This window comes from Nerophis lumbriciformis, linkage group LG04, assembly GCF_033978685.3.
Source record: "Nerophis lumbriciformis linkage group LG04, RoL_Nlum_v2.1, whole genome shotgun sequence".
Classification (NCBI taxonomy): domain Eukaryota; kingdom Metazoa; phylum Chordata; class Actinopteri; order Syngnathiformes; family Syngnathidae; genus Nerophis; species Nerophis lumbriciformis.
Window position 1 is genome coordinate 17152501 of NC_084551.2, and position 25744 is coordinate 17178244.

At 37.8% G+C, this 25744-nt stretch overlaps 1 long non-coding RNA gene across 1 annotated transcript; it reads left to right on the top strand.

Annotated features, from left to right (window-relative positions):
* Positions 1 to 2386: 2386 nt before the first annotated feature.
* Positions 2387 to 24819, top strand: LOC140678726 (uncharacterized). The gene is made up of 5 exons (XR_012050346.1): positions 2387 to 2517; positions 11041 to 11163; positions 13794 to 13889; positions 24203 to 24382; positions 24596 to 24819. It is a non-coding gene; the product is annotated as an uncharacterized lncRNA (long non-coding RNA).
* Positions 24820 to 25744: the final 925 nt, after the last annotated feature.

A 25744-nucleotide genomic window follows, 5' to 3' on the forward strand; every position in this document is an offset into this window, starting at 1 on the left:
CTACTCCAGAACATGCATCTAATTCATTCAAACTACGCCCCCTGTACGCAAACCAGTTGTGTCCTCCCCTTACTTCTGAAAACCAAATGTCTTCCCAGGACATAACTGAAATCGATTTAGACTTGTGACATTTTCCAGAGTCATGAGGATAATGGCTGAAAAAAACACATGTTTGAACATACAGCGGTTGATTGACATTGTTTTTACCCGTTTGTGCATGACTTTATTTCTAAATGTGGTAATTAGGCCGCATGCCTTATTTACAATGAGAGCAAAGCATTCATACATGAGTAATCATCTTCCTGTTGTTAATGATCTAACACATTTTTAGTTGCTGTTATCAAAGGTTGTATTTTTTTCCACTGTGTGCACATTCTAATGTTTTTGCTTTATAACTAGCCCAGGGTTGGACACATATTTTTATTCAGGAGCCACATTGGGTTCATTTATTCATAAATACATACCGTATTTTCCGCACTATAAGGCGCACCTAAAAACCACAATTTTTCTCAAAAGCTGACAGTGCGCCTAATAACCCGGTGCGCTTTATTACGATTCATTTTCATAAAGTTTCGGTCTCGCAACTTCGGTAAACAGCCGCCATCTTTTTTCCCGGTAGAACAGGAAGCGCTTCTTCTTCTACGCAAGCAACCGCCAAGGAAAGCACCCGCCCCCATAGAACAGGAAGCGCTTCACCCGCCCCCATAGAACAGGAAGCGCTTCACCCGCCCCCGGAAGAAGAAGAAAAAACGCGCGGATATCACCGTACGTTTCATTTCCTGTTTACATCTGTAAAGACCACAAAATGGCTCCTAATAAGCGATCCGGTTCATAAAAAGACGCAATCTCTCCATCCGCACACGGATTACTACCGTATTTCACAGCAACTGATATTCCTGTGAACCGCACTGTGGAACGGGAGCACGTACGGTGAATATTCGCACCACAGGGAATGAAGTCATCCTTCACTGTGGTTCTAGCTTGCCATGCTAACTTCCACTCATGGTGATATTCAAAAGGAAGACCTTGCCAAAAGAGACCTTTCCAGCCGGCGTCATCATAAAAGCTAACTCGAAGGGATGGATGGATGAAGAAAAGATGAGCGAGTGGTTAAGGGAAGTTTACGCGAAGAGGCCGGGTGGCTTTTTTCACACAGCTCCGAAGGCGAACACACCTTCACTAAGACGGGCAGACAGCCTCGGACGACATACGCCAACATTTGCCAGTGGATCGTAAATGCTTGGGCAGATATTTCGGTCACAACTGTGGTCCGAGCTTTCCGGAAGGCAGGATTCACAGAACAACAGCGACACTGACTCCCGATGACTTCTACGAGACGGAACCGGCCATTTTGGATACCACGCTTGCGCAACTTTTCAATTCGGACACCGAAGACGAAGAATTCGAAGGATTTACGAATGAAGAATAACTTCAGAAGGTGAGCGCTATGTTTATTTTGTGTGTTGTGACATTAACGTTCGAGCAACATTATGTTACTATTGCTCTACACCATTTTGAATTTTACTATGTTTGTGATTGCACATTTGCGTACATTTTGGGACAGAGTTGTTAGAACGCTGGTTTTCAATATATTATTAAAGTTTGACTGAACTATCTGACTGTTTTTTTGACATTCACTTTAGCGCAGCGTTTTTTTGACATTCACTTTAGCGCAGCGTAGGCGCGGCTTTTAGTCCGGGGCGGCTTATTGGTGGACAAAATTATGAAATATGTAATTCATAGAAGGTGCGGCTAATAATCCGGTGCGCCTTATAGTGCGGAAAATACGGTATATCTTTTTTTTCATATTTGTTTATTTATTAATGCTAAAAAGTACCCCGCCTTCCGCCCGAATGCAGCTGAGATAGGCTCCAGCACCCCCTGTGACCCCGAACGGGACAAGCGGTCGAAAATGGATGGATGGATGAATGGATGGAGGTTTTAATGACGCACCACCTCAAAAAACAGAATTTTTACTAAATAAATTATCTAGTGTCATGTCCCTAGAAACAGTTGGACTTGTGTGTTACTGCTTTTGGTGTGACCCCAAGATGCAGAGAGAGCAGACAGTGTGCAAATGAGATGGTCATTTTATTAGGGACAAAACGAAGCGCACCAACGTGGACCAGACAGCAGTCCGCGGGTGAGGCACGCACACACACACACACACACACACACACACACACACACACACACACACACACACACACACACACACACACACACACACACACAACTTTCAGTGTACGACAAAGCATGCGGGCAACGCAATGCAAAGTGACAACTCACTGACTGGGTAATGAAGCCTCCTAATTAAACAACGGTGGCAAGTGAGTCTACAATCATTAAACAAGGGGCAGGTGTGAAGATCAGCACTCAAGCCTGGTGTAAAGTGGCTGAGAGTAGAGGTACAGAGGAAGTGGAATAAAACATATTAGCACTTGACAGGAAATGATATAAAACAAAGGAAAATAGTCTACGGCTGCTTCTACACTAAGCCGGCTAAGGTTATACAGGGTAAGTCCCACCTAACCTTATCCTTGTCCACACACGCACAATGCCATCGTTTAAGACCCCCTCCGACCTAGTAGGCATGCGCGGAAAAATGCGCACGTCATAGTCACAGTGCTTAGTGTGCCTTTTGCATTTGTTTGCAGTGTTGCTTTGTGTGCAAGTTCTTAAATTAAATGTAACTTATCTGAACAATATCCAGTGTTGTGGTATTTCAATTAACTGGAATCCAGTGTGCTGTGGAGCTCTATTGTAGTGAATCACACCTGAGCCATCATAAATTAATCACATTTTTAATGGACATGTGAAAGTAAACAATGTGATGAAGAACATTTGACAACAATCAATCTAGGGATCTAGATATCTGGTTAGGACACTCCTTACTCTTTTGCTTTCACCTTCATTGTTCATTCCTTTTTGGTGACTTTATATACTCTGGACCTAGACGTTGAGTATGTGACATATATGGCAGACAATAACTGATACAGTCTGCTTTGACAGTCTAAAATAGAGATGTCCGATAATATCGACCTGCGGATATTATCGGCCGATAAATGCGTTAAAATGTAATATCGGAAATTATCGATATCGCTTTTTTTTTTTTATCGGTAAGGTTTTTTTTTTGTTTTGTTTTTTTTAATTAAATCAACATAAAAAACACAAGATACACTTTCAATTAGTGCACCAACCCATAAAACCTCCCTCCCCCATTTACACTCATTCACACGCATTAACACAAAAGGGTTGTTTCTTTCTGTTATTAATATTCTGGTTCCTACATTATATATCAATATATATCAATACAGTCTGCAAGGGATACAGTCTGTAAGCACACATGATTGTGCGTGCTGCTGGTCCACTAATAGCACTAACCTTTAACAGTTTATTTTACTAATTTTCATTAATTACTAGTTTCTATGTAACTGTTTTTATATTGTTTTACTTTCTTTTTTATTCAAGAAAATGTTTTTAATTTATTTATCTTATTTTATTTTATTAATTAAAAAAAAAAAAGTACCTTATCTTCACCATACCTGATTGTCCAAATTAGGCATAATAATGTGTTAATTCCACAACTATAAATATCGGTTGATATCGGTATCGGTTGATATCGGTATCGGTAATTAAAGAGTTGGACAATATCGGGATATCGGCAAAAAGCCATTATCGGACATCCCTAGTCTAAATGTATTCAATGTTTTCCGTAGTCTTCCCTCGTCGGCCAGGTAATACAAAGCACACACTACCTTTTTTTAATCACATCCACGGGAGCCTGCATTCTCGTTGTCTCTCCTTGGACAAATGGACAAAGTTTTTCAGCAAGTAGAATCACAGTTGACCTGTACATTCGAAAGTTCGATTGCCATTCCTCTGGCACAACACACTCGTTGACTAACATATCCCACCAGGCTGCTGTTCTTCCAGGCCTTATCCTAAACCGTCGCTCAACATTGCTATGTTGCCGTCTGAGAAGTGTTGTATCCGAAATAGCTGCAGTTTCCTTCTCTTAAGGTGTTCATGTGTGATTTCCACAAGCGTCTGTACATGTAGAGGAAGGAGAAACACTGGCATGTCTGGATGACTCGCCTCCATCTTTCCAGTGGTTACCTCCAAGTTACCAAACCAGTCGACACACCTCTGAATCAGGAAGCTTTTGATGTCAGCGCCGTCCACTCGACGACAACAGATGATTGCATTGTTTTTACCAGTTTTTGTGCTAAATACATCCGTGCTGCATTCTGTTTATTTTGCTTTTTGTGCTGTTTATATCATATTTTGATTCAGCCATGGTCAATTGTTTTTTTCAACATTGGTGCTTTCTTGTTTTTTTATATTTAGATACTTTTTACCTGCACATCGCTTTCCTTCTGTGCATCTTGGGGTCATGTTGCAAGCTACACCCTGACGCTCATAAATTATACATGAATAAAATATGTGGAATTTTCTAAACTATGGCAATTTTGAGTGACTCAAGAATTGATCGAATTCAGTTTGCTCACGAAAGTGCTCTTTAAAGGGGAACGTCACCTTTTTTGGAACGTTGCCTATCGTTTGCAATCATAATGAGAGACAAAACGAACGTTTACTGAGTGTTGTTAAAAGGAAAGGCCATGTAACACAGTGGTGAACATGCCCTTTCCCAACTGCTTTGGCATTTGTTTCAGCCATGAAATTCTAAGTTAATTATTATTTGCAAAAAAAAATAAAGTTTATGAGTTTGAACATCAAATATCTTGTCTTTGTAGTGCATTCAATTGAATATGGGTTGAAAAGGATTTGCAAATCATTGTATTCTGTTTATATTTACATCTAACACAATTTTCCAACTCATATGGAAACGGGGTTTGTAGCTGGGATGCATTAAAATAATAGTGTCACTACAGCTTGGTTATTATACAGGTTACGGAACATAATTGAAGTATTGTTGGTTGTTTTTGAATGCATTTTTAAAGTGATTTAGAGGTTTAATTGAGTGCTCCCATTTAGCTGCATTGCTAGCTACCTAGTAAGAGCCGATTATTAAAAAACAACTATTTGTTATCTTCCTGTGTCTCATAATGATTGTAAACGACAATTCCAAAAAAAAAGTACAGTTCCCCTTAAATTTAAGCAAGCTGAACAACCTGAACAACACATACAGTTAGCCATTATTTACAAGTTGCTGCTATTGTAATGTCAAACTACTGGATGTTTCATTTCAATATCATAATTTTGAGGTCTCGTTTTGTGTAACCACTCAATTAAACCCTTCACGCTTACTGGGCTGCTGCTGCTGCGGAAGTAGACAAACACATTACAATTTAAAGATCGTAATCTTTAGTGTTGCCCGTGGTGATAGCAAATCAACATTCCTTGGGTCAACAGGATTCTGTCACTGAGTGGAAAATATTTAACCCCTCTGTTTGATCTCCATAATAGGAGCCATGTTTCTTCCAGCAGCATTCCCATTGCCTCTCCTTTCTTGCTCGAGCGAGCTGGCAGAAAGCAGCTCTTACAGCGGGTCCTCTTACTACGCCATCAGGCCTGCAGCACTTGTCATCTCCCTTGCGGCAGCTTGGATTCTCCAATTTTTGGGTTAATTAATCAAAAATGATTTCTTTTCTCATTAGCCATGCAGCTGGTTTGCAATCTGCAAAATCAATGTTTTACAGATGTTTCCCTGGGTTTTGTTTTTCAAGCATGCGCTGATTTTTATTGGGTATGGATTTAAGAGGCTGCTGAGGGATTCTGAGTTAACGCAGCCACACAAACATGCACTCACACATAGCCACAGACAAGGTAAGTGTAAAAATAACTATATATATATATATATATATATATATATATATATATATATATATATATATATATATATATAAGTGATGTTCAGCACCCGCAGTTTATGTCAATGTGTAAGATCGGGTCGGCAGTTGGGCTCCGTCTCACCATTTTTCCTTCGCCTTTATTGGCCTGATTGTTGACAAAGCCAGAGGGTTGAGCCACACACATTTTCTCTCTGGGTAGCACCCTTTAATCTCGTAACAGCTTCTGGTTCTAGTTCCTGTTGGTTGTAAACAAATGTAATGTTGCATTTCCTGCAGTCTAGACATAACAGCCAACCTGGTAGAACCAGAGAGGCGAACATGTGCAGTGGCTGGCATACGTTGGCATCAAATCAAGTGTTAGGGGAACACAAAGGCAATAAAATAAAAAGAGAAAGACATTAACCATTTGAGGGGATGGGTGTTGTCTTTAAAGGACCAATAGCATCCGGATGACAATTTCTCCTTACGTATATTTTTTTAAATAACATATACATTTAGTAGTCATTTCCTATAATATCAATCATATTTTAAGTAATGGGTAGATCAGTGTTTTTCAACCACTGTGCCGTGGCACACTAGTGTGCCGTGAGATACAGTCTGGTGTGCCGTTGGAGATTATCTAATTTCACCTATTTGGGTTAAAACATTTTCTTGCAAACCAGTAATTATAATTTGCAAATTATGTGTTGTTGTTGAGTGTCGGTGCTGTCTAGAGATCGACAGAGTAACCGTGTAATACTCTTCCATATCAGTAGGTGGCAGCCGGTAGCTAATTGCTTTGTAAATGTCGGAAACAGCGGGAGGCAGTGTGCAGGTAAAAAGGTGTCTTATGCTTAAACCAAAAATAAACAAAAGGTGAGTGCCCCTAAGAAAAGTAATTGAAGCTTACGGAAGGCTATGCAGAACGAAACCAAAACTGAACTGGCTACAAAGTAAACAAAAACAGAATGCTGGACGACAGCAAAGACTTACTGCGGAGCAAAGACGGCGTCCACAATGTACATCCGAACATGACATGACCATCAACAATGTCCTCACAAAGAAGGATGAAAACAACTGAAATACAAACAAAAACAAAGTAGATGCAGGAAATATCACTCAAAGGAAAACATGAAACTGCGACAGGAAAATACCAAAAAAAGAGAAAAAGCCACCAAAATAGGAGCGCAAGACAAGAACTAAAACACTACACACAGGAAAACAGCACAAAAAGTCCAAATAAGTCAGGGTGTGATGTGACAGATGAGACGAGCTGTATTGATGCATGCTTGGTTATGCTTTAAAGTCATATCCAACAATTGCGGCAATGATTTTTTACTGTTAACCGAGTTTATGATTTCTGCTGGTGGCGTGCCTCCGGATTTTTTCAACGCAAAAAATGTGCCTTGCCTCAAAAAAGGTTGAAAAACACTGGGGTGGATAACTAACTGTATTTGGAACACCCAATCTCGATATGCCGCCCCCCTTGGTGTGACGTCATCTACAGAACTGGTGACCATTTCCCCACATTGACAGTGTAAATAAAGGCAATATAAAACTAATATTTTGATGAGTTATTTGCACGTTTTGTCGCCCTGGTGGATGATTACTTAAAAACGTATTATTATGAGCAAAAATAAATATAAATATGATAATGTAGTCGAGGTTTCTGTGGTTTATCCGCTATACAGTGCTCAATACCGGGGTAGAGCGGAATATACGTTAGGTCAGCAAAAAACACAGAGGATATTTCATCCAAACAAGCCAATAGGCTTGTGGGGATGAAATAGCCTCTGTGTTTTTTCCTGACCTAACGTAAATATGATAATATTTAGACACAATAGTCGGAGTTTCCTTATCTTCAGTGCCTTCCTTTAATGTGTATTTTCTTAAGCCTGTTTAATACTTTTTTTTTTTTTTTTTAACCTTACATGCCCCTGTGTGCCACCACCTTTGTAGAGCTGCTGGAAAAGTAAATTAGTCTTTAAGACGGATAAAATATCTATTTCCTCAAGCCCATTTCGACTCAACCCAAGGTACAATTCCAACAATGAAACATCAGTAGAAGAAGACACACAAAAGAATACTTACCTAAAAACTTACCTTCCTTTTCTCTACTTTTTGAGTGCCAGGTCTCCTGCTAGAAGCTTGAAGTGGACCTACACTTCTGTGTTTACGCTGTGAATAATTTTAAGTTCCATAATGTAGCCCCTGATGTGTTTTCTCCAAGAAGTAAACACAAAGCCCACTGCAAAAAGCTGTGAAAATGTGTACCCCACATAATGTACAAAATATTTTTCTCGCAGGTTCTGACTCAAGGCCTGATTTACTAATATCCAAATCAGCATGTGTAATCTATGAAATAATGTGTACTATTAGTGGGCGTGTCGTGTGCAATCTACTAACATTGAATGTGCTATTCATAACTGGCACAGATCAGGTTTTGCGTGTACTATGCAGCTTTCACCAGAGAGACATTGTATCATTTACTGCACATTCATGTTATCAAGCTCCAATCAAACAACCAAGCAGATATGTTCCACTTTTTATGGGACATTTTAGAAGTAATCTGGTGCTTCAACATGGAAACTCCACTTTTTTGTGCGCTGCAGATGCGCTAATGGAACAGAGGCTGCACTTACTGTGCTCAAGATATAGAAAAAACACATATTTGAAAATGTTTTTTATATAGCAGATAGGTTAATATATATTTTAAATGAAGGAACAAAGGCTATTAAAAAAAAAACACCAGCACATACCAACACGCATCAATAAAATGTGTTTTAATGAGCCCCTTAACTCACTCAGCAGGCAGCTATAACATTATAAAAGGGTATTGCTGAATAGACAATAAGTTTAACATATTTTTATTTTTGACAGACAATGCAAATATATTAGAGATGTCAGCATTAGAGAGGCCCTTAACGTCCAGCATTACTAAGGTTTGCAAAATAAGTTTTTTAAAATATGTGTACCGTATTTTCTGGACTATAAGGCACACTTAAAATATTTTTTTTTCCTCAAAACTCGACAGTGCACCTTATACCCTGGTGCGTCTAATGTACGCAGTGATTCTGGTTTTTGCTTACCGACCTCGAAGCAATTTTATTTGGTACATGGTGTAATGATAAGTGTGACCAGTAGATGGCAGTCAAACATAAGACATACGTGTAGACTGCAATATGATAGCAATATGACTCAAGTAAACAACACCAACATTGTATATGTTCCATTGAAAATATAGAACACTACACACGGCGCACAAAAATCTATCAAAATGTTTTAGTACGACTTTGGTAAGCTATGAAGCGGCATCGCTTGATGGATTGTCGGCGCGTTAATCATACAAGTACTATTATGATGTGTGTGTAAGGTAAGACATATTATCTGCCGTTTTGTTTCGCAGTATTATGCAAAATAAACTTTTCTTACCTTCTGATACCTGCTGATCTGTATAAATTGTTTTAACCCAATGCGGCCCCTGAGTCAAAAAGTTTGGGAACCCTGCTCTATACAATAGCAGCACTCTATAGTTTTGGGGAATTTGCTGCAAAAATGTTGGTCTCCCAAATTTTGAACTGAACTCTGGCCGGATTTGTTCCCCTGGCAGCCATTGGAATAGCCCTAGTATACAGTAAATTTATCCTGACCTGTGTTGTGGTCATATTTTGGTGTGTAGGATTGCATGTTTTTTTGTGCAATCTCCACCCACTGTTCTGCTCAACTACGCAGGAAAAAAACAGAAGAAGCAGAGGAGCAAAGGAGTCCAAACAGAAATTATTATTGATTTAATCACATAATCAGCCGCAAACACTTGAGGCCAAGATAGCAAATCCATAATAGCCTCCCCACATAACCACCCTTACAAATTTACCATCAAAGCCCCTACCCGTGCACATACAGCAAACACAGGAACCAGGGGTCACCTTCAATCGCCAGCAAAATATTGACAGTCCTAATGCTTCTGTATGTATTTGAGTTAAACGTTATCAATCACTGATAAGAGCCTCATGCTTCTAAAGCGTAACGACTATGGCCGAAGGATTACAGCATCTCTTTTTCTTTATTAATCTTAACAGACAAAGGAAGAAGAGGGTAAAATCAATGTTGTCACAGTTAAACGTTTCCCAAGGATGTTTGTTTGATGTGTCTTCTGATACAATTCCAACCTGTAACACATCAAGATTTGTTCATTTGAAAAACATAAATATTCTAGAAAGATGTGCAGTTTGGTCATATACTTCAGCTCTGCTCTTTGTTTTTGAAAAATAATTATAATTTATGTTGTTGAAATACATTTAAGGGTTAGAACAGTGGTTCTTAACCTGGGTTCGATCGAACCCTAGGGGTTCGGTGAGTCGGCTTCAGGGGTTCGGCGGAGCCACCGCCGCGGAGGTCAAGACACATTGTGTAAATAAAAACTTCTCCCTATCGGCGTATTATGAATACCCTCAAACAATGTTCCCTCTAATTTTCCATATGCGTGAGCAAACGCAAAAACTGTGAGCACACCTTTCCCAAACCTGACTAAATAAAAAATTAAATGTTTTATTATTATAATCAAATGGCAGCAGTCATTTCCATGAGATTATTTTCTAATATAAGTGTTTTGGCCCACTTACAATGACAATAACAACAAATATTGTTTTTCATGAGCTGTGTACTAGTATTGTATGTCTGGGTGGAAAACGAAGAAAAGGAACAGACTTTGCTGTGAAAATAAATACTTTTTTACTTTTTTTTAATCATTTATCATTTAAAATGACATGAGAGTGGCACTTGCCAAGGTGAAGCCACGCATATCTGAACTGGTCTCTCAGAAGTCACACTGATTTGCAGTGGTGTAATTTGTTGTGAGTTCATGCACTGTGTTGGTTTTGTTCTTTGAACAAGGTGATGTTCATGCACGGTTCATTTTGTGCACCAGTAAAAAAATATAACTTTGCCTTGAATTTGAAAAAAAATATGTATATATTTTTCACTAAAGAAGGGCTCGGTGAATGCGCATATGAAACTGGTGGGGTTCGGTACCTCCAACAAGGTTAAGAACCACTGGGTTAAAAGGATTACTAGAAATTGTGATATCATTTTAAGAGGCATCCTGTATTTTTTACATCTAATGAAAAAAGTCCCACTAATTCTGTGGATGGATTGTTGATGATTTTACTGATTACACTGTTGTTGGATTACTTGAGTATCCACTTCAGGCTCACCATTCCACATTTGTACTGCTTATTCTATTCAGATTCACAAGGATCTGGAAAGAAGGACTAACTAAAGACTCGAGTCAGGGCCAGCCAATCACAAGACACCTTCACATTCCCACCTTCACCGACTGGGAACGGAACCAACGCCACACAGAAACAAGGCGAGTCACCCACTAGTTGGACCTCAGTCATAATACGAAACCTGGATTTTAACTGCTTTGTTATCTTTTTAAATTTGTTATTGCTATTGTCACTTTTATATCTTTTGGTAAACAATTGCAGTTAAATAAACAGTATTTCATGCAAATAAGTGTTGCACTGAATGCCATGTTTACAGGACATCTTGCACTTTAAGTCTGTTGATTTATTTTTCACCGTGTTGATATACTTAGTAGAATAAAGTAAAACCATTTGTTTCTCAGTAACTCGTTTATTTTGTCACAATTGAATTTACTATAAGAAGTTTTAAAATGAGTTTGAATCAATTTGTGGACTGAACGTCAAACCTGAACATGTACAGCAGATCATAAACAATAACCGTTTGACTAGCGGACTAATCGAAAAAAGAACTATCGCTAACTAGTCAACTATTAAAATAGTTTGCCGGAGCCCAAATTAAAGGGATTTTAAAATGTAAATTCCAGGACTACACAGACCATACTGTACAGTATATTTTATGTTACATTATATTTAGGCTCTGCCTTCTTGCAGGTTCACTCATGTTTTACCATCATTGGTTGGTCTCTTATTCACCGTTCATAGTCACTAACCAGTCAAAATGGCGATTACAAGCACAACCTTTGATTGGTTTTATCCATCACACCTAATTTGAGACATTGGTCACTACACATATCACATGATTTGTATTAGCACCAGTTTATACAGTGGTTACATGGTAGATATGTTTTGTAGTACAGTGGTGCCTCAACTTAAAAGTGCCCAAACTTAAGAGTGTTTATCCCACATGTAGATTTTTTGTAAAAAAAAACTAAATATCCAAACATCTCAAAAAACCACCAAAATGTTTTAGCGATATTTGAAAGGTTTTTCGGAATATGGCTGTTTTTAGGTTTTGAGCATTTCTGTGGGTAATGGAAATGTAGCTACTGCTAGTCTGCACCACACTGAAGCAGATCGAGTATAACGCCAGCTATGAATGATTAAATAATATCTAAACTGCCGACATTCACCCATGAACATATGTAAAAGCTGATAACGGTGTGTTTTGCGGAAAAGCAGCTGGAATCGGAGACGTTAATTTTAAATGTGGTATGAGTTAAGAGTTCTGTCACATAACCAATTAGGCTCGTAAGTTGAGGTACTACTGTAGTTCCTCAGGACCATATAGAGACAATAATACCTGTCCAATAAGCAGCTTCCGAAAGTAAGGTATGGCAAGTCAATTTGGAACACCAAAAAGTAAAATATATTGTTTCTTGTTTTGGTAATTTATAAGCTCTTTATTTAATTTGGCCATAAGGAATGTAGAACCAAACTAGAACCAATAGACACACGATTTATCCATTACTTAATAATATAATATGATTTTACCACCTCTGTTTACACACAAATCTGCAATAGACGGTTATGGATGACTGTGTGTGAATGTTTTGTTGTTTGAATTATCTATTTTATCTTCGGCTATTTTGGAATCATCTGTTAAATGTTGAATGCATGTTTGCTTAGACTTAGACTTAGACAAACGTTATTGATCCACAAGGGAAATTGTTCCACACAGTAGCTTAGTTACAAAGGATGGAAAGGGTAAGGACGGAAAGGATAATGCAGGTATAAAGTAGACTAAAAATGTACTATAGTAGCAATATAAAATATAACATATATGTAATGTTTAAATATTACATATACAGTATATAATATATACTGATATATTACATTAATATATCATATTATATTTTTATATAATATATACAATATATAAGAAATCCCAATTACCATGTATAATATTACAGTATATGTAACAACTGCAGCAAAAAAAATAAAAATAAAAATTGTTGTACATGTTACAATAGCAATTAACCACTATTCCATTCTGCATTGCTCAAACTATCTACAGACGATTCTATATATACAGTACTCCCTAGTTTATTAGCAGCATGAGCTTCTTGCTAATTATTAGGATTACCACCCATATCGTATGTTTAACTCCTGATGAGAAACAATGCAACAATGACACGGATTCAGATTTTAAGACTCCCACAACATCCGTCTCTGCAGTCATCTATCTATTCGGTTGCCTATCCTTGGCCATCTAGCCCGGAGCTATGGAAGCCTAATTGTTTACCAAAGGGTTGCGGCTCATTTGCTCCTGGAGATTGGGCCTAATTAACACTAACTTGTCTGAACACAGAGGAGCGCTGTCCACTCCGCTTTAATCTAATCTGTACTCTTTCAAAAATAATGAGATCATTTACACCTCATTAACAGGCAATGTAATGTCTCTGCATTAATCATAATGATTGCTTATCATTTCACTTTGCAATATTATCTCCTCTAATGAAACTGTTCACACAACTGCCAAGTGGGCCTTAATTGGTCGTGTAAAATCACAGCGCACCCGGCAGATTGTCGCCACGTGTGAAGTTCTAATTTGCATGGACAGGAGGGGGAAATATGGTGGTGGGTGTAAAAGAGGGCTAGGTGAAAGGCATATAAAATGAGGGATTTAAAGGCTTGCACGTTCACTGTACGCCATTCCATTTGGAGAATAAGAATAAAGATCTCCAGTTATAAAAAAGAACAATGTTTTTTTCAATGACACACTTTTCTTCAGGGTGTCTCTCTGTGCCATAAGATCCATGCCCTTGGTGTGATCACAGACGTGACACAGCCTCCAATCTCAGCTTTGGGATACCACTCTGAGACCAAGGTAAGAATCCATCCCTGGACAAGTTGCCACCTCATTGCAGGGTCAACACAAATATTTGAAACAGATATTCAAAAAGCCACAACTTATATTAAAAAAAAAAAAACCGCATATATACTGTCATGATATATATATATTGTCACACTTTTTTTAGGGATGACATTAGGATTTCAGAAGTAGGGGATGAACACAACTGGCTTGCATCAGAAGAGGGCGTGGTTTGAAAGGACTATATGCATGGTTTGGCGTAGTTTTGTGTCGATACCAATATTTTGGTACAGGTACCGGTACACAAATTATTTTGATACTTTTCGGTACTTTTCGATACTTTTCTAAATTTAGGGGACCACAAAAAATTGCATTATTGGCTTTATTTTAACACAAAATCTTAGGGTTGTTTCTTATTGCAAGTCTGTCCTTAAATAAAATAGTGAACACACAAGACAACTTGTCTTTTAGTAGTAAGTAAACAAACAAAGGCTCCTAATTAATCTGCTGACATATGCAGTAACAAATTGTGTCATTTTCAATTGTATTATTTTGTCAAAATTATTAAGGACAAGCGGTAGAAAATTGATTATTAATCTACTTTTCATTTACTGTTAATATCTGCTTACTTTCTCTTTTAACATGTTCTATCTACACTTCTGTTAAAATGTTATAATCACTTATTCTTCTGTTGTTTGATACTTTACATTAGTTTTGGATGACACCACAAATTTGGGTATCAATCCTATACCAAGTCGTTACATGATCATACATTGGTCATATTCAGAGTCCTCATGTGTCCAGGGACATACAGTATTTCCTGAGTTTATAAACATAATATACATTTAAAAAAAACAAAAGAAGATGTTGTGATGCCAAAAAATATCAATGTATTCATAGTAGTATTGACTAGATACACTCCTGTACTTGGTATCATTACAGTGGATGTTAGGTGTCGATCAGTGACGTGCAGTCAGGGGAGGCAGGTGAGGCGTGGCCTCACGTGCCATCATGGAAAGAAAACAAATTTAAAAAGAAAAAAAAATAATTAAATTGTTATATGTATCCAGTGATTATACTATAAAGTTATTTTCCATTTAACTTCACCAATTTTAGATTATTTTATTCAAAATCGCTGAATCTTCACATTTGCCGTTCAAATACTGAGAAGAGACTTGCGATGAGTCAGCAGCCAGTTGAGGCATGTCACTGAGTTGAGCCTCACCATGGATTGCGCAATGACTCTGTTAACTGCTCGCCTGCTGTGCAGTGAGACCGTATTGCTATATGAACTATATTATACATTTCCATAGTTTAGTTAGCTGAGGGATATAATGTACAGTGTATTTTGTCAACAACTGTATGTGTGTAACGTATTTCTTGTGCTGAGCAATCATAAAACTGCTGCAAAGACGCACTGTGTGAGGCTCGCAGTAATCCCGCCTCCTGGTGGTAGAGGGCGGTAGTGATCCCAGAGATCATTCATGCGACTACTCGGCTGCAGAATAAGTGACAACAAGCAGCAACAGTTAGCAGCGATCGTTTATTTTTTCCTCTCGCCTGGACTATTAACATGGAGGATTACATACCGTATTTCCTTTAATTGCCGCCAGGTATATAGTATGCGCCTGCCTAGAATTACTGCTGGGTCAAACTAATTTCGCAAAATAATTAGCGCATGCTTAGCATTACCGCCGGCTCAGGATTAACGCCGGGTCAAACTCGTTTCGCAAAATATTATTTTTATTAGCGCATGTCTAGAATTACCGCCGGGTCAAACTGGTTTGGCAAAATAATTAGCATATGCCTAGAATTTCCACCGGGTCTAACTCGTCACGTCACGAGTGACACTTCACCTGTCATCATTTTCAAAATGGAGGAGGCTGATTTCAATAATTTGAAATCGCATAAAGGGAAGAAGATTAAGAGCTATTCAGTAGGATTTAAGGTCCAAGCTATTGAATATGCTAAAAAGAACAGTAAGCAGCTATGTTTTATTAATATACCGTGCCTGCGTGTGTCAAATATGAGTCATTAAATGACTCTCGCCTCCTGGTGGTAGAGGGCGCTAGTGATCCTTCTTGCGACTACTCGGCTGCAGAAGAAGTGACAACAAGCAGCAAGAGTGAGCAGCAATCGTTTCTTTTTTTCCTCTCACTTGCACTTTTAACATGGAGGATTACATATCTAAAATAAAACAGTTTTCTAAACTGGACTTTCAATCGATACAGGAGGTAATAATTAAAGGAAGATCTCCATCAAGACAGAGAGACTTTTAAAACTGAAGAAAGATAAGGAAGACTTCTATAAACAAGTTATTGATGCTTTTGATCAGAAGGAGCTGCGCATGGACTTCATTTATAAGTAAAGGTAAGACCATAATAACATTTTTGTATTAAATGTGGTTTTCATGAAGTTGGATCTGTGTTGTTGTTGTTGTTGTTGGGGACAAGAGTTGTAAATTAGCTTTGGCTACAAACACTATGATGCATATACATTGGATAACTGTTTCAGATGTCTATGTTTTTGTATCTGTCCCTATTTCAAATAAACCTCTATATATATATATATATATATATATATATATATATATATATATCCTTACATCACACTCAAATTTATAAGCGCAGGCCTAAATTTACAGCATGCCTTTGGTAAGCACCGGAGTGAGAAGAGGTTTTAAATTATTTACCGCCCTAGCGGCAATTCAAGGAAATACGGTATCTAAAATAAAACAATTTTCTAAACTGGACTTTCAATCGAAGCAGGAAATAATACTTAAAGGAAGATCTCCATCGAGACAGAGAGACTTTTAAAACTGAAGAAAGATAAGGAAGACTTCTATAAACAAGTTATCGATGTTTTTCATTTATAAGTAAAGGTAAGACCATAATAATGTTTTTTTTTTATTAGATGTGCTTTTTTGTGTGCTACAGTTTGTATGTGTAAAGTTACAGTTAAGTTAAAGTACCAATGATTGTCACACACACTAGGTGTGGTGAAATGTGTCCTCTGCATTTGACCCATCCCCTTGCTCACCCCCTGGGAGGTGAGGGGAGCAGTGGGCAGCAGTGGCGCCGTGCCCGGGAATCATTTTTGGTAATTTAACCCCCAATTCCAACCCTTGATGCTGAGTGCCAAGCAGGGAAGAATGCTGGTATGAGCTTTTAAACATAACCCGTTAACTGCTGCCAATCAAATGGTGAAAAAGATACTCTTTAGGGTTCATATGTTTGTAAATCTGACTGTGATGAAGTCAGTGCCTCGCCAGCCATGAACCTCACCGCACGTCACTGGTTGCTACAGAGCTCCAAACTTCAGGTGACCTTCCAATTAGCCCACGTACAGTACGCAGAGAGCTTTATGGAATGGGTTTCCATGGCCAGGCAGCTGCATCTAAGCCATACATCACCAAGTCCAATGCAAGGCATCGGATGCAGTGGTGTAAAGCACGTCGCCACTGGACTCTAGAGCAGTGGAGACGCGTTCTCTGGAGTGATGAATCACACTTTTCCATCTGGCAATTTGATGGACCAGTCTGGGTTTGGAGGTTGCCAGGATAAGGGTACATTTCGGACTGCATTGTGCCGAGTGTGAAATTCGGTGGAGGAGGAATTATGGTGTGGGGTTGTTTTTCAGGAGTTGGGCTTGGCCCCTTAGTTCCAGTGAAATAAACTTCAGGATACCAAAACATTTTGGACAATTCCATACTCCCAACCATGTGGGAACAGTTTGGAGTGGAACCCTTCCTCTTCCAACATGGCTGTGTACAAACTTGACTGGCCTGCACAGAGTCCTGACCTGAACCCGATAAAACATCTTCGGAATGAATTAGAACGGAGACTGAGAGCCAGGCCTTCTCGACCAACATCAGTGTGTGACCTCATCAATGCGCTTTTGAAAGAATGGTGGAAAATTCCTATAAACACACTCCGCAACCTTGTGGACAGCCTTCCCAGAAGAGTTGAAGCTGTAATAGTTGCAAAAGGTGTACCGACATCATATTGAACCCTATGGGTTAGGAATGGGATGGCACTTCAAGTTCATATGTGAGTCAAGGCAGGTGGCCAGATACTTTTTGCAATATAGTGTATAACGAATGTGACCACCAACCTGTTTGACAACTAACTCCGGTCTCCCCTACTTTATTTCGGCCCATGTGGTCACCCCTGCAGGTCTGCCTCTCAGGGGAGTAATAAAGAGCTTAAACCAGTACCAGCCCTCTCCAATGGGTGGGTTACCTAAAGAGGCCATGCTTGACTGCAAAGGTGGGGATCAGTGAGGCTGTTCTGTGCCTTGGCTTCTCTCTGGCTTAGGAGGGCTTAGGCGTGGATGTCATTTGCTCTTTCTTCCTGGTCAGAGTGGCCGGATGATAATTGTGGCGCGTGGTGACTTCAACTTCCGTCGCCCCGGGGGAAAAAGTTTGGCGAAATTGAAATCTGAGTAGCGTGTCTGAGAATCGGGGACGACTTCCGCTCCATCAAGCATTTAAAAGACACATCACGGAGAAGAATTATGACTTTTGACGCATTTCATCATCCGCTATCTACTGCCTGTGTTGAACCTGGATCCTTTCCCTCTTATTTTATTCCATTTCACTGTTCAGTGGAGGAAGCCACCCTTTCTGCAACAGGGTCAATCCAAAATTCAACTTGAGAATTTTCAATGAGGTCTTATTCAATGTCAAATAATTGGCACTGGTATTTATTCTAATTAAACTTGTAGACAACAGAGAGGAATATTTGTGTATTTCTGAACGAAGAACTCCAGCCAAGAGATAATGGTTTAGAAATACGAGAGACAAAAGGCCGTTTATGAAAGGCCTCGGTTTTTAACATCCGCTTTGGGTTTTGGAATCAAACGCTTTCACTGGCATCGCCACGCGCTGATATGATTTACCGGCATATTCTCTCCCGGGGGACCTTTTCTAATGAACAGAGATGTATGCTCAGCTGCCCCGTACATGTAACCTCTGTGTGCTCTGCGGGCCGCTGTGCTGTAATATGATAAGTGTCTTGTCGATAGCTTGTATGATATGCTAATCATACTAAAACACCGCGCCTCAGGCGGTCCCCTTGTTTATTTATGAAGGCTTGACCTGAGGGAGAGGAATAATCGGCTTTTCTCTGAACTCTCTAACCCTGGGAGCCAAGGGAACTGCCAATCACACACATCTGAGTCCTATAATTCCCCCACCTCCTTTTCCCGCTTTCCCTTGCTTCCCCCCCCGAATGAAATGGCAGATTTATGCAAACAACGCCACGCGTGCATTTTTTTCCCCTGCTTGGTGCATGTCAAGTGCTTGAATCATTGCAGTAAGTATAAATTGGGACCGACATAAACAAGAGATCAATAGCCTGTCGAGTTAGTTGTGTCACAATTCGGCAAATATAGCACGATGACGTCATATTCACATGCAAAGCAATTCCATCACAATGTCGAACTATGTCAGGGGTGCCCAATGTAGGTTTGTACGGTATACCGGTATTAGTATAGTACCGCGATACTAATGAATCATATTCGGTACTATGAAAAGTACCGGTTTCACTACACACCGTAGCTCACCGGCGTCATAATGTAAACAAACGCCATTGGTGGATCTACACAATTAACATTCACTGTAATGATACCAAGTACAGGAGTGTATCTAGTCGATACTACTATGATTACGTCTATATTTTTTGGCATCACAACATCTTCTTTCTTTTTTTTAAAATGTATATTATGTTTATAAACTCAGGAAATACGTCCCTGGACACATGAGGACTTTGAATATGACCAATGTATGATCCTGTAACGACTTGGTATCGGATTGATACCCAAATGTTTGGTATCATCCAGAACTAATGTAAAGTAACCAAACAACAGAAGAATAAGTGATTATTACATTTTAACAGAAGTGTAGATAGAACATGTTAAAAGAGAAAGTAAGCAAATATTAACAGTAAATGAACAAATAGATTAATAATAAATTGTCTACCACTTGTCCTTAATAATTTTGACAAAATAATAGAATGATAAATGACACAATATGTTACTGCATATGTCAGCAGACTAATTAGGAGCCTTTGTTTGCTTACCTACTAATAAAAGACAAGTTGTCTTGTATGTTCAATATTTCATTTAAGGAAAAACGTGCAATAAGAAACATATGTTTAATGTACCCTAAGATTTTTTTGTTAAAATAAAGCTAATAATAACATTTTTTGTGGTCCCCTTTATTTAGAAAAATACCGAAAAGTATCAAAATAATTATGGTACCGGTACTGGTGCCAAAATATTGGTATCGGGACAACACTAGTCCAAAGTGCAGCCCATGGGCCATTTGCGGCTTGCAGGTAATTTTTTAACGGCCTACCAGACATTCTAGAAATACCGTTACTGGAGAAAAAAACATGGAATAAAAGAGCAAACAGGTATAATATAACAATAAAGATATAAATGTTGATGCTAATAACACAAAGTTGACATGTGGGACGTTTTTTTTCCTTAAAAAAAAATCTATGAATAGCCCCCGCATCCTTTATTTTTTCAGTGTGCGGCCCTCAGTGGAAACTTTTGGACTATGTGATTAATTTGAAATCTAAAGCCAAACTTATTTTGTTTTTGTTACATAATTAATGAGAATATTGACATGTGTGTTCACTTGATGCATTGCTATAAAATACACTTTATATTCTCCAGTTTTTAGTGTAACAATCTCAACATTTACTTCGTCACAACTTAAAAATATGTCTATAAATTTAAAAAAATATACAACAAAAAGTAGCAAGAAACACGTCAATAATGAATAAAGCAAAACATGTTTTGGACCAAAAATCACTTCATATTCTCTACTGCTCGCTAGTGTTACCATATCTGAGTTATTGTGTAGAGATATGGGGAAATAACTACAAATGTGCACTTCATTCAATAACTGTGTTACAAAAAAGATACATTAGAATAACACATAATGTTGTATATAGAGAACATACAACACCTTTATCTATTAAATCACAAATATTGAAATTCAACAATTTGGTGCATTTGCAAACAGCTAAAATTATCTAAACTATTAAGCAAACTATAACCTGCTACCCAAGAATGTACAACAATTCTTCTCATCAAGAGGAGAGATATAACCTTAGAGGAAAATATAATTTAAAACATTCGTATTCTCGTTCAACACTTAAAACATTTAGTATATCAGTATGTGGAATTAAATTATGGAATGGATTAACCACAGAAATGAAACAAAGCCCCAACATGATTCCATTTAAGAGACTGTTCAAACTACAAGTGTTCACAAAGTACACAGAACAAGAATTATGATGAACATCTTGAACCCTTTTTTTTTCTTTTTTTTTATTGAGACAAATTATTATTTATGTATTTAATATGTATTTGCTTACTATGGTATATTATTTATTTATCATGTATTTGTTCACTGTTCCGTTACAGATTGGATACAAGTGCTATGGTATGAAAAGGGGTAGGATTAAATACACTCTTCCTACTCCTTTTCGGACATGTTGTAATGAAACAACTGGAAATGTGTGATGCATTACATTGTATCGTATGCATGTTTGAAATAAACTGAAACTGAATAAATAAAAACAATTGCATTAATAAGCATGCAGTAGAGTGGCTTATTACAAGGCCTCCATGCTTGTATTATGAACGCGTTAATGCGGATTTATCCATCATAATCATTCATCTGGTTTCAAATTTGAATACAATGAACCCATCTGCATCTGTAGAATCAATCAAAATTCCTAAAACGTCTCTGGCAACATATGACTAGGAGTTTGTCCCAGTAGTGTTACTGTCAAATTAGTTGCTGATCCACTAGTGACAAGCTGCACAATCAAACAAGTCAATATGGAAAACGCTAAACAGCACGTTGGGTCTCTTGATGGGACGTTACCGTACAAAAAGACCATAGGGCAATAGTTGACCGACATAAAATATTATGCACACTTTGCAGGAAGGCGTTTTCTTTAATCCAAGGCACTTCAATCTTGGAAGACCAAAATAACACAAAAGGAGTAGCAGGTCCACATTTATGTGGATATTTGTTGATAACAATAACATGATGTTAAAGTTGTAATGGACATGTGACGTGCATAAACAGTATATTCCCTTCTTTTTGGACTCTCTTTGCCCATGCAAAATTAATCACATTAAAATAGATTAAATCAGAATCATAATTAATACTCCAACTATATGATTAACATGATTGAAATGTGTAATTGTTTGACAATATAGTATACTGCATATTAGGGCCATCAAATGGAACGCTTTAACTCATTAGATTAATCACAAGCAAATATTGCATTAATTATGTACAATTACAGATTAATCGCTAAATTTATTTTTTCCGCAAATGCGCCTTTAACTTAATGGTTACATAAAAGGCGGCACTTAGTACAAAGGTGAGTCAGGAGACTGACAGGTATGCTGAATCAAACTGTAATAACTAAAGTTCCTTGGGTGAATAATGTAAACTCACTACACCGGTATGTTTTATTGCTTTCATGGCGAGTTTACTGACAGATGTAAGTAAGAATTTTACACTACTTTGCATTAGAAATGGCAACAGCGGAGGATGAATGTCCCATAACAAGGACATAGAGAAAAAGAAGAAGCTTATCGACCACGGCGTCGCCACGGACTACAAAGGCGGACACGCGCAATTTTTCAGGATTTATGCAGATCCCAAATACAGATCAGCAGGTACCAGAAGGTAAGAACAGTTTCTTTTGCATAATATTGCGAAACAAAACGCCAGATAATATGTCTTACCTTATACACACATCATAATAATACTTGTATGTTGAAGCACATCAAGCGGTGTGGCTTCATAGTTTACCAAAGTCGTACTAAAACATTTTGATAGATTTTTGAGTGTCGTGTGTAATGTTCTATATTTTCAATGGAACATATAAAATGTTGGTGTTGTTTACTTGAGTCATATTGCCATCATAGTGCAGCCTACATGTATCTCTTATGTTTGACTGCCATCTACTGGTCACACTTATCATTATACTATATACCAAATAAAATTGCTTCGAGGTCGGTAAGCCAAACCAGACTTAATCCGTACATTAGGCGCACCGGGTTATAAAGCACACTGTCGAGTTTTGAGGAAACAAAATGATTTTACGTGCCCCTTATAGTCTGGAAAATATGGTAATTATATATACAGTATATAAAGTGTAACCGGTGGTCTTTTCCTCTGCGTTGTGTGTATCTTTTAAACACGACCGACACCAGGGGTTGCTGCTCAGCTGCACTTTACTGACTGACAATACAACGAATACAAACGTTGTCAATTTTCTGCCAATCGTCAAGCCGTTATCGTGGACAAAAGGGAAGTCGGAAGGCGTGTCCAACGCATATAACGGCAGGTGTCACAGTGATTATTGCAGTAGGAGGGACAACGAGACAATGTTTCCACATTGACAAAACATTAAACGACCTTCAGGTATTTACATGTAACTTACACATTTTGTGTAATTATAACAATAATAAAACATTATATATATACATAATTGACCCTGATACATATATATATATATACATACATACATACATACATACATACATATATATATATATATATATATATATATATAAATGTATATATATATATACATACATACATACATACATACATACATACATACATATATATATATATATATAAATGTATATATATATATATATATATACTGTATATATAAATATATATATATATATATATATATATATATATATATATATATATATATATATATATATATATATATATATATATATATGTATATATACACATTTATACAGTATATTATATATATGTAAATATACTGTGTATATATTCATATACATATATGGGTTATGAACCCCGCCTTCCGCCCGATTGTAGCTGAGATAGGCTCCAGCGCCCCCCGCGACCCCGAAGGGAGTAAGCGGTAGAAAATGGATGGATGGATGGACATATATGCACACACACATATATGTATATATATATACACACACACACACACACACACATTCATATACACACTTACATACATACATTCATACATACATATATATGCAAGTACTATATGTATTTATATATATATATAAATATATATATATATTTTAGTTCTGATTTCTAAAGTTTTGATAAATATTATTTAAACATGTGTAAGTGTGAGTCGGTGTGTGACACATGAAGTCTAAGCTCAAGCTTTGCATCTGTGAGCGCAGAAACAAAGGTTTGTTTGTGTGCCTCAATCACTCTTGCTCATGAAAGCAGACACTTACTTGAAAAAGTCTTTCTCTTTTTTTTTTTTCTTCAGGGAAACACTTTAAACCAACATCCTGGGTATAAATTTGCAAAACGCAATACAGGCCTGATTGTGTGTGGAGTGGATGAGGGGTGCATACGAATAGACCCCGTGCCCCCTTCCTCTCTCCTCCTCTTCTGTTACATAGTACGGCGCCTTCTCCCGCCTCCTACTGTTCTTTAATGCAGCCAAGTAAGTAATGTACAAAACGGCTCTCTGCAACTTCATTGTTTTCCTCATTGAACTCTGATCTGGCATTGTCTTCACACACACAGGAAAACAATATACCCATTCCTGCAAAAACACTTTTGCATTTATAAACCATGCTGTCGGTTAGAAAATGTATGCACATGACAAAGTTCCCTTTTTGCTGTCTTAATCTTCCAATGTTGTCATTTCCAAAAGGCATGCATCGCTCGTGCACTGCAGTCTGCAGCGTCAGACTGTGTCAGGGAGAATGTGAATGGCTGGGAACAAGTAAAGTCTTGGCACTGACACCAGGTCAGCTTGAAGCCCTCAGCACCAGGTGTTCCCTGCATTCAGATGATTCTCGTATTCATAGACTGCCTCCACTGAAGTATTAAAACCCCAAAATTTGCAAGTGAATGCTGATATAATCCTGGAAATATATGTCTCCATTAAAAAAGTAGCCCATTTAAAGGAACAAGGTGGTCTTTGTGTGAGCCTTTATGTATATTTATCAAGGCGTTAAAAAGGAACCAGCAGAGGCGCGTTAAGGGGTTCGGGGGTAGAAGGGCAGACTTTCCAACTGTTTACATGTTAATTTCAAACTTAACAGCCCTTGTCCTGGAACTATTTATACACCAAATGCAAATGGATTTTTTTTCTTCTCCTTTTGTTGTTGCGTTTTCTGGACACTTGACTGTTGAGGAAAAATGCTAATGTACAAGGGCGGAAAGTTTTGGAAACTCTTGGGTGAACATATTGTGTTCTTCTCATGCAGTCAGTAAGTAGTAATGTGCGATACCACTGATTTTCTTTCCGAGCCGATACCGAGTAAAATTCAGGTTTGTATCGGCTAGTATTTTTGGTACCGGTACCAAAATTATTTCGATGCTTTTCGGTACTTTTCGATACTTTTCTAAATAAAGGTGACCACAAAAAATGGCATTATTGGCTTAATTTTAACAAAAAATCTTACGGTACATTAAACATATGTTTCTTACTGCAATTTAGTCCTTAAATAAAATAGTGAACATACGAGACAACTTGTATTTTATTAGTAAGTAAGCAAACAAAGACTCCTAATTTAGTCTGCTGACATATGAAGTAACATATTGTGTCATTTATTATTCTATTTTTTTGTCAAAATTATAAAAGACAAGTGGTAGAAAATGAATTATTAACCTACTTGTTCATTTATTGTTTATATCTGCTTACTTTCTCTTTTAACATGTTCTATCTACACTTCTGTTAAAATGTAATAATCATATATTCTTCTGTTTTTTGGATGCTTTACATTAGTTTTGGATGGTACCACAAACTTGGGTATCAATCCGATACCAAGTCGTTACAGGATCATACATTGGTCAA